This window comes from Gossypium arboreum, chromosome 11, assembly GCF_025698485.1.
Source record: "Gossypium arboreum isolate Shixiya-1 chromosome 11, ASM2569848v2, whole genome shotgun sequence".
NCBI lineage: Eukaryota > Viridiplantae > Streptophyta > Magnoliopsida > Malvales > Malvaceae > Gossypium > Gossypium arboreum.
In genome coordinates, this window is record NC_069080.1 from 119,547,200 (window position 1) to 119,558,660 (window position 11,461).

An 11,461-nucleotide genomic window follows, 5' to 3' on the forward strand; every position below is an offset into this window, starting at 1 on the left:
AAAATGATGTGAAGAAGCCAATAGCCGATATGAAATGGAAATGCCGAAAGAAAACAGAGAATGGATGTGGGTATTGTCTAGGGTGAGTGTTGGATCGTATAAATATGTTTTGAAGTTTAAACCTTATTTTGTTTTTGGCTTCTCCTATATCTAATACCTTGTTAAACAACTGAGGAGGTTGGCCAATTGTTCAATAAATGAGGAGGTTGGCCATGTGGGTGTCATGGAATACCACAAGACCGCAAATCATTTGTATCATGATAGTTGGTATGGTATTGTTTGGGTTCTACTCTAAACTGGTGGAACAGTTTATATTTAAGGAAATTTGAGTAGAAGTAGTATAAGATTTGTATTAAGGATCATAAAAATAATTGAGGAGGTTGGCCACAAGAGGTTGACCATGCGGGTCTCAGGGAGTACCATGTGACGGAAACCCATTTGTATTATCATAATTGATATCGTATTCTTCGGGTCAAAATTTTAGTGTGTTTGATCTTATTTTAGTTAATATTGATGCATTTGTATTAAATTATAAAGTCAAAAGTTGAAGTTAACATATATTTTAAATTTTTATACAGTTTGTACATTTATCTATTAAATCATATGGTGACGTTTATAAATTAAAAAAATTCTGCTAACCATTTAACAATAAAAATAATATTATAAATATTTATTAGGATTTTTCTTAAAAGCACACATCATGATAAAAAAAAGTTGCTTGAATAGTATTTTTAACAAAAATTGGCATCAATGTTTCGATTGATATAGTTATCAATATTAATTATTTAGACTAATAACATAATAACGTGAAGGGACCAAACTATGTTAAAAACTAAAATGTATACGTGATACCTCACATCTGACTCAATCATCGAGTCTGATCCATCTAATCATTTGTACTGGTACAAGTTTGCTATAATCCAAAAATGACCCCAAAAAACACCTAATTTAGCTCAAAACAACACTATTTCAATTCTAAATATTATGAAACACAAAATACTTTTTTTGAACCTTATATTTGCCTATTTAAACACATCAAATACATGGTTATTGTCATGGTCACAATAGTTTCAATTTCAAATTTCAATTTCACCTATAAAGGATGAATGTAACCAACGAAACATAGCAAAATCATTAACTTAAAATTATGCATCTCAACTCAATCACATAATCATATCATCAAATGCTTCTATGTGTATAAAACATGCTTACATTACAAATTTCAAACATAGAAAATGATAAGTACTAAAAGTAACATGTTTTAATCCTATTCTTAATGCGATTTTAGGTGATTATTCGATGTTAATGGTGAATTTTATGCTTCTAATCCTTTAAATTCATATTTTGATAATTAATAGAGCATTTGGGAGCAAAAAGAGCGAAAATAAAAAAATTGGAGCAAGTTACAAGAGCCACACAGGCTAAAAAAATTCTCTTGAGGATCTGTAAATAGATGAACATATTCTCTAAAATCTCTACTTCATCTTTTCTCTTTGATGTCTAAAGAAATTTTTAAAATTTTTTTGTGAAAAGATAGATTTTCATGACAAAGGACTAAATTGCCTAAAATGTGAAGTTTTTCCTCTTTCCCATGAAAGTGTCGGGAATCACTTATATAGAAGATAAAGAAGTTTCTTCATTTTCCTATAAAAATATCTTATTATTATTTTTATTGAATAAAACATTAATTAAATAATAAATCAATCAATTTTTAACACTTTTTACCCTTAATCATTACACCATATAATTATCTAATTTAGTTTTCAAATTTCATCCTTCATCACAACTTACTTTTGAAAAATTGTGAATTAGTCCCTCACATTTCTTCTCTTATTTAATTTGGTCCCTACTTACCAATTTCCCGTCACAAGAAATTAGTTTAATTTCACTTTTGGTCCTTCAATTTTTCTTGTGTTTACACTTCAACCACTTGAATTCTAAATAATTATACTAGTGTCTCAAAACTTTTCACATCTTTACAATCTAATTCTTGCCTTAAATTAACATATTATAACATACCTCTTAATTCAAATTTTTCCTTAGCATCACTTAACTTTTTTTTTCTTTTCTTTATAATATATCGATTTTAGGAGTGTTACATTTAAAAAAAGTGTTATATTTAAAACTATAAGTAATAATTGTAAAAGTAAATGTATGCAGAATGTTTTTATTAAAAATTATTCATTATTTGAAAAATTAAATTACAGTTATTTATTACTTGCGCATATATGTATTAAATGGAAAAAGGAATTAGCCTAAACTAAAATTGTGAATGTATTCATGTGTATTTTAATTTGTTGACATATAAAACTTTTTCTATTAAAAATATTTAAATTTTATTTAATTTATATATATTGTTTAACTTTTAAAATATTTTAGGAATAGTTGCGAAAATGGTAAAAATATTTGAACAAGAGAGTGTTATTGTTTAAAAATCCAAACACTACAGGAGAATAGATTTTTAGCAGCGTTTTTTTTTTGCTTTTAGCGACGTTTTCACAAGCGCTGCAAAAAACACCGCTATAGACAATGTCTCAAAATTTTGCGGCGTTTATTTAAAAAAACGCCGCTAAAGACCATGACCTTTAGAGGCGCTTTTTTCACAAACGCCGCTAAAGACCATGACCTTTAGCTACGCATTTCCCGCAAACGCCGCTACAGACCATAACCTTTAGCGGAGCTTTTTCCGCAAACGCAACTAAAAACCATGACCTTTAGCGGCGCTTTTTTCACAAACGCTGCTACAGAACAAACCTTTAGCGGCGCTTTTCTCACAAACGCTGCTAAAGAATATAACCTTTAAAAAAATATATTTTTTTAAAATAATATTTATTTTCTATATTATATTTTATTTTTGAAACTTTAAACTATATACTTTTATGGATAAATAAAAATATTAATTAAATTAAATTTTCTATTAAATTTAACTTTAAAACTAAATATAAAATTGATGAATTTAAATTTAGAATTTAAATATTATGTTTAAATAAATGGACAATCTACCAAAGAAGAGAGATAATACAATTTATGAAAATTTATGTCCATGAGAATTTTAGATAAATTTTAAGCACATTTACATTTATGGAAAGAAAGAAAACAAAAAGCTCATACCAAATTCAAAGTAACAAAAATGGAAGAAAATGCCAAAGAATCAAAGGGAATGTCGTCCAATTCAAAGAGACAGCACTCGGATGATTTTGGTCCTGGTGAAAATTGGGGCTTCTTCAGCTTTGCCAAGAAGATTACATATGTCTGCTCCAAAAAAGACAGAGCGATGTTAGATACATAAACATCTTACATAAATGTACATGAGATACAGAAGTAAATTAAGGATGCTTATTCTAACTTGTCCAATAAGAGGAATATCCAGTTTTGCAAAAGGGGAAATGACTTCCACTTCAACACCTGCCTCTTCCTATGTTTCCCTTATTGCCCCTTCAGCAACAGACTCCCCATCATGAGCCCCATTAGACTCATCCTAAACAATAAACAATAAAGTGCAAATTAAAATTTCCAGCAACTTACTAAAACCCATGTAATAGAATTTATTACTAAAACAATATTATGTCAATTTTCTAGCAACTTTATTACTAAAGCATCAATTACAAATCGGAGAATAGAATATAATCTTCTTCGTTATGCACATTGACCAAATAATTTTGAGGAATTGAGAAAGATAACAGATAATTACTACTATTATAAAAAATATGTACGAACTCCATGTACTTTTTTCCTATTTTTTGTGCTGCGACTGTCATACAAGGATATTTTTACAGTCAAATATTTCATACAAACAATTGACTTAAAGAGGAAACAAAAGTATGGTGCATTTTTCATCCTTCCACACCGATCACCATCATTTATTTTCACTATAAACCATAAATTATAGTCAACTTCAGAACTACTATGGATTATAACTAGAGAGGTTAAAGAACGGTTCTTGCATTTTTCTTTCTCTGGCCCATATCATTTAAAACATTTCCTTTAACCAGCATAGTGCAAACTAATAAAAACCAGCAGACAGAATCTCAGTTTGAGAAGGCTAATCTAATTATTCTTATTTGCCCATGTGTATACTAAAATATTAAAGACTATGGGGTTATTCATCTAACATCTCTTGTGGATTGGGTTTGGGTTTTTATTGAAATGGTTAAATTAATATATTAAAGATTATGGGTATTAAATTTGAATTTTATTATGTGTTTATTTTTAAAATTTTATATAAAATTACATAAAGACAAAAAAAAACAATAAAGTTGCTGGAAGATTATATTCTATTCTCCCATTAAATTATAATAGTGTTCACATCACGACTAGAATTTTAATTTAAGAACTCACTTCCCGTTTGAAATGGCCATGAGAACTTTAAGTGTCCTAGTGCATGCACCATTCTCATCTCTAGAGGCAATCACAATCTATATAATTATTAAGTCCCTCAAAAAGCATGCAATGGAGTTATACACCTGCGTAAGACGTCTAAGATATCTTAATTGATTAATTACCTTTCGTTGGCACTTTATCATCGCAGATAGACAGCTTCGGGCTTCTCATTTGGGAACTTGGCTGCAGAATGGGCCTTTCTAGACTTCTCACTTGGAAACTTGACTGAAGAATGGGCATGACAAAGCACAAGAAAGTCCTCCTATAGGCTGGAATTGCAGAGAGAAATATTTGCGATGAGCAAAAGTTTATCTGAAATCTTGACACGCAATGTGCCAAAGATCAAGAACCGATAGAGTAGATAAAGCTTATGCAATAAAACTTCTTAAGTTAACATGAAAAATAGAACTTAAATACAAAAGAAACCCCTCATAGAAGGATTACATTTAGGCTTTTCGTAAGTACTAAAATTTTAAATTCTTGAACCATACAATAATTGTGTTAAATAATCATGTGTAATGTTGATTTGTACCTCTAAACATAGAACACCAAAGGGATACAGATGGTATATGTAAAAATTACCTGCCTATAAACATTATCTACTGGGATATCAAAGTAACCCATGGATTGCCCTTGTTAGAATAATAGTTATTCTGATAATCAGTTATTGCTTAACTGATGGTAGTTATTGTTGGTTAGTTTCTGTTGTTTTGTAACTGCATGCACTGCTATATTAGCATGCACTGCTCCCTCTCATTGAATAAGTTTTTACACAGTGTTTCTTGAAGTAATACGAGTCTGTTTCTCATTCTGAGTTCTAAACTTAACATGGTATCAGAGGTCCCTTCCTTCCTGGGAACTACTTCTTGAGTTTTCTTTATACCTCATGGCTCCTTCCAGTCCGTCTGTACAGTCTGCTACTCCGATGGCATCTGCTGTTTCTGATGGGGTTGATTGTAACGACCCGAATTTTATCGTTACCGAAAAAGTGTATTTTCGGGTCTCCATTTCTGAAAAACAGATTCGTAAATATTTATTAAAAATATTTACGAAGTAAAATGAGTGGTTAATTAGAGTTTAATTAAGTGAATTTAATTTAATGAAAAGTAATTAAGAAAAAGGACTAAATTGAATAAAGGATGAAAGTTAAATTGTAGATTAAAAGAAAATGAAGAGGACCAAAATGGCAATTATGCCATTTGTCCTAAGTGAGGCGGTGTGCCGTGAAGAAAATCTAAGATTTTTTTTATGTTTTAATTATATTATATTATATTATATTATATTATATTATATTATATTATATTATATTATATATAAACATAAGAAACAGAATGGAATGGAAACGAAACAGAGAAGAACAGGGGAGAAAGAAAGAAAGGGAGAAAAGGGAAAATTCATGTTTTGAAGCTTTAAACTTTAATTGGTAAGTCAATTTAGCTATTTTTACTTAATTTTGATGTTTTAGAAGTTTTAGAACAAAGTTTTGATGAAATTAAGTTAATATTTTGAAGTTATTAGATTTCTAGATATTGTCCATGTTAAATAAAATGATGAATTAAGGGCTAAATTGATAGAAATTCAAGTTAGAAATGATATAAGGATTGAATTGTAAAGTGATTCATAAGTTTTATGCTTTAAGGACTAAATTGGAAGAATTTCGAAATTATGGTTTTATGATGAAAATAGATAATTATGTCTAAGTTTGGTTAAAATTGAGTAGAAATAAAGTATGAATTAAGATAGAAAAGTAAGTGAATTTAGTTAGAATTAAATTGAAATTAAAGTAAATCAACATTTTGTATTGGACAGCAGCAGTAGTATAAGTTTGAAAAATCATCAAAAATTTTAGAAATTGAATTAGAGGATGAATAAAATATAGAATTAAAGATTATTGAGTCTAGTTTCTTATAGAAGAAACTATATAAGCAATTGAATTGTAAATTATGAGATATAATAAATTTTGTGAGACAAGGTCAGAATGAATTCGGTTCCCTGTTCTGACTTTGGAAAATCACCAAAATTGAATAAAAATAATTAGAGGCTTAAAGTTATATGTTTAGAATCCCTAATGAGTCTATTTTCATTAGAAATCAACGAGAATGTTATCTGAGTTTTGTACTGTGAGATAATTAATTTTTAGTGAAGAAGGGACGAAACTGTCAGACAGCAGAATAGGGGTGAATTTAAAGAATAAACTGTACTTAATGGCTAAACCAAAAATTCTGAAAATTTTATTGTAAGAAGATTTGTGAGTCTAGTTTCAGGAAAAATTAGCGGATCTTAATTTAGAATTCTATAATTCAAGATATGAATTAGTAATGTATTAATGATTATGAATTGTATTAATTTCAGTAGTCAATGTGGTACCGTAAATCTCGGCTAAGAAAGGACAAGACAAAGTCAACGGGGTTAGCTCGAAAATTACGGTTTGTATTTCTATAATCCGAACCTAATACTTAATTGTTGAATTTATTTCTTAATATGTATATTAAGTGTTTTGAAGTAAGAATTATTGTGTTTTGCAAATGAAATGCATTGATATAGTATGTGATGAATTTATTGAATTTATATTGATTGAATTACGTATATATATATATATAGATATATATATTGAATATTGAATATATATTGATTATTTGAATTGAATTGAAATATAAATTGTTTGAAAATTTTAAATATGAGATTTGTGATATTTGGATATTTGTTATTGAAAAGTGAATTGAATTGTATTGAATTATGAATTTATGTGATTAATTAAAATGTGTATTGATTGAAAAAATTGAAAGTGAATTGAATACCCTATTAATGATGATCGGGCTGAGTCGGACATAGTTGGCATGCCATAGGATTGGAAGTGTTCAGGATTCTTCGACCTCGAGTCGATGAGACACTGGTGTCACTATATTTCTTCGGATAGATTCGATGAGGTCTTGGGTACCAACTTTACTTCGGCTAGGCCGATGAGACACTGGGTGTCAAATATTGCTTCGAACTATCCGATGAGGCACTGGGTGCCATATTGGTGTGTTTGGTTGGATCCGAGTATCTGCCAAGGTCCGAGTCTTGTTAATAGGGGTAAATAAGTGAAAAGATAAGTTGAGTGAATTTGATTGATTGAGCTATTGGAATAAAATGAGAAATTGAATTGAGAATTGAAATTGAGATATGAGATTGAAAACATGAACCAAAAGGTTCATGAAATGAGTGAAGTTCAAATGGATGATGATTGATGTTAGAATGAATTAAAATGGTATATTGTTAAGAAGTAAAGTGTGAAAACAAGTGAATTGTGAATATATTGTATAGAATTTATACGGTAAGTAAATGAAAAGAATTGAACAAATATGTTATTGTGTTTGTTATATGACTTGTATAGAATTTATATGGTAAGTAATTGAAATTTTATCTATAAAACAAATAAATGAATACTTATAATTGTTATTGTGATTTTAAGTTTAATTGTTATATTATTAAGTGTTCGGATTATGGAAATACCATGAGTATACCATACTCAGCGTACGGTTTGTTTCGTCTGCAGTCTAGTAAAGATAGAACGTTGAATCAGCATCCCAATTCGATCCCGAATTCATTAAGGTAAAATGTGTTAACTATTGGTAATGGCATGTACCTAGGATGTTTTATGAGAGTAATTTAGGTTGTAGATGTACTCATGAAATGAGTAAATTATGGTTGGCAACGGTATGTAGTATGAATTTTGAAATTTACTAAAAATTCGTAGTGATTCTAAATTAGTCCCGAATTGAATTTACTGTTCATATTGGACCGCGAGGGCCCATTAAAGGGACGACATCTTAAAACTAGGATGTGTGTAAATATTTATTTTAATTAATGACCGAAATTGGATTGTACTGACTGGTAATGTCTCATAACCCTGTTTCGATGACGGTATAGGGTTAGGGGGCGTTAGATTGATAGTCGTTTGTTTTCTACCAAGAAGATCAACATACTTCTTGATGATCATAATTACTTGCTGTGGCGTCAACAGGTGCTTCTCGCCATTAAAATATATAGACTTCAGCATTATATTGATCCTAGCACTGTTCCTCCATCCCCGATAATTCTTGATGATGCTGGGGTATCTCAAACAAATCCTGAGTTTGATCGGTTTGAGCAGCAAGATAGTGCACTTGCTTCCTGGTTGCTGTCCTCGGTAAGCCCTTCTGTTCTTCCACATCTTATTGGGTTAAATATCAGCTCTCAGATTTGGAATGCTCTTGTTGGTGTCTATGGTAGCAAATCTACGTCTCAATTAATGTTTTATAGACGAAGCGTTGCATTCTACAGCCAAAGGTGATCTCGTCCATCTTGCGAATTCTTGATGAAAGTTAAAAGCTTTTGTGATCGGCTTGTTGGTCGTGGTGAGATCATTAGTGAGCAAGAACATGTAATCGCTATTCTTAATAGCTTGCCCGCTGAATATGAATCTGTTGTTACGATAATTCTTGCCACCCGCCTCCTTACGATTGTACAAGGCGTTACCACTATGTCGCTTGATGTTTGAAGCGTGTCGCCAGACTTACACAACTCACAATGATAGATTCTCCTAGCTCGGCCAATACAGTTTCTAATGCACTGCAGATGTCGACAAAGAATAGCCCACCATCTTATCGACCCAATTCTAATTCTCGAGGTCGTGGTCGTGGTCGCTTCTCGAGTTCTCGGGTTCAATGCCAACTGTGTGGGAGATCTGGTCACTTGGTTGATCGGTGCTACTATCGTTTTGACACCACCTACAAAAGCACGAACTATAGGCCACCTCCACCTCCTCTTCAAGCGAATATGTGTTTGTTCAGCAGTGGCACTTCGTCACCTTGGATGTCATCTCCTATAATGGGTGCACCTCAAAGATGCACACCAAGGTGGTTTGGTTCTCCAAGAAATGTTTCTTCTGGCCCAATCCGTTTCTTTGTTGGTTCGGTCAACATGGAGGTTCACCTACAACTGTTCCTTCACACCCTCAGGCTCTCCTTGCTACCCCTGATACAGTGGCTGATAATACTTGGTATCCTGACTCAGGTGCCACACATCACCTCACAAACTCTCCTACTATTTTGAGTGACAGTAGCTCTTATCCTGGTCCAGGTAAAGTATATGTTGGCAATGGTATGGCTCTTGCTGTCAAGTCTACTGGTCAGTCTTCTTTTCGCACTCAATCCCGAGCATTGTTCATGCGGTCCTTATTGTTTGTGCCTGGAATAACCAAAAATCTTTTGTCAGTTTCAAAATTTGCAAAGGACAACCATGTAATGTTTGAATTTTTTCCATCACAGTGCCAGGTTCGCGACCTTCGAACCAGGGAGGTGCTACTTCGGGGTTCTGTCCATGATGGGTTATATAAATTGTCTCTGCCTGGCTCGAGCAAAATAGTTGCACCTTCTGACTCCGCGCTGTGCTATAATACTGTTGCTTCTGCACCATTGAGTTTGTAGCACTCTAGATTAGGCCACCCTTGTACTGATACTCTTATTAAAGCTCTGCGTCATTGTAATGTTCAATTTCATGCAAATAAAGAACTAGCGGGATGTATTGCTTGTCCATTAGGAAAGGCACACAAATTACCCTTCGCAAGGTCTTTGTCTGAATATTCAAAACCCCTTCAGCTTGTTGTTGCGGATGTATGGGGTCCTGCTTCAGTATCCTCCAATAGGTTTCGATACTATGTTGCTTTCACTGATGCTCACTCCAGATACACATGGCTCTATTTTTTGCATACGAAGTCGGAGGTGCTTACTGTTTTTTCCATATTTCACAAGCAGGCTGAACAATCGCTTGGTTGTCAGCTACTTGCCTTGCAAACCGATGGTGGTGGTGAATTTTAGGCACTCAAAAGCTATCTAGCTCATCATGGCATTCGACAGCGTATTACATGTCCATATAGCTCTGAGCAGAATGGCTTAGTGGAGCGGAAACATAGGCAGATCATTGAGAAAGGTCTCTCCATGCTGGCGCATGCATCCATGCCTTTGTCTTGTTGGACTGATGCTTTCGGTTGTGCAGTATACTTGATAAACAGGTTGCCTTCTTCACCTCTGGGTAGTTTATCACCATATGAAAAATTGTTTCATGTCAAACCAAACTATTCATTCTTGCGTGTATTTGGCTGTCTGTGTTTTCCTAGTCTAAGATTCTTCAATAGTCATAAGCTACAGTTTCGTTCCTCACCATGCATATTTTTAGGCTACTCATCTTCACATCATGGTTATAGGTGTCAAGATAAATATGGACGGATATTCATCTCTCGACATGTCATGTTTCATGAGTCGACTTTTCCTTTTAAAGATTTTAATTCGCCAGCTCAATCTCTTGTAGCTACTTCACACTCAAGTACTAAACTTCTTGTTCTTCCCTCGACTACACCTCCTGTCCTGTCGTCTGTTGTTTCCCGCTCTCAAGTTGGTACTTCAAATAGTACGCCATTAACCACCTCATTTAATTCTAGACAGTCAGCCTCACCTACTCCTATCACTAACTCGTCAAATCCATCATCTAGTATGCCTATCAATAGTCTGTCCCAACCAACCCATCCCCTATCAGCCCCTCTCAACTCTCATGCTATGGTCACACGTAGTAAAGCAGGGATTTTCAAGCCTAAGGCATTTCTCACCAAAGCACCTAGTTTATCAAGTGATACTCCTGCTGATATTCATGAGGCCATGCAAAGTCCCGATCGGGCAGTAGCTGTGAATAGTGAGTTGCAAGCTTTACTTAAGAACAACACATGGACTCTTTCCACCCTCCCTACAAATCGAAGAGTGGTAGGTTGCAAGTGGTTGTTCAAAGTTAAACAAAAAGCCAATGGGACGGTGGATCGGTATAAAGCTCGCCTGGTTGCAAAGGGTTTTTCTCAGCATGCTGGCTTCGACTTTCGCGATACATTCAACCCAGTGGTTCGAGCAGCTACCATTCGGGTTATTCTTGCTCTTGCTATCATAAAAGGGTGGTCCTTAAGGCAGGTTGATTTAAATAATGCCTTTCTCAATGGTGATCTAACAGAGGAAATTTATATGGCACAGCCTCCTGGCTTGGAGAAACAAGGTCCAAACGGGCAGCAGCTAGTATG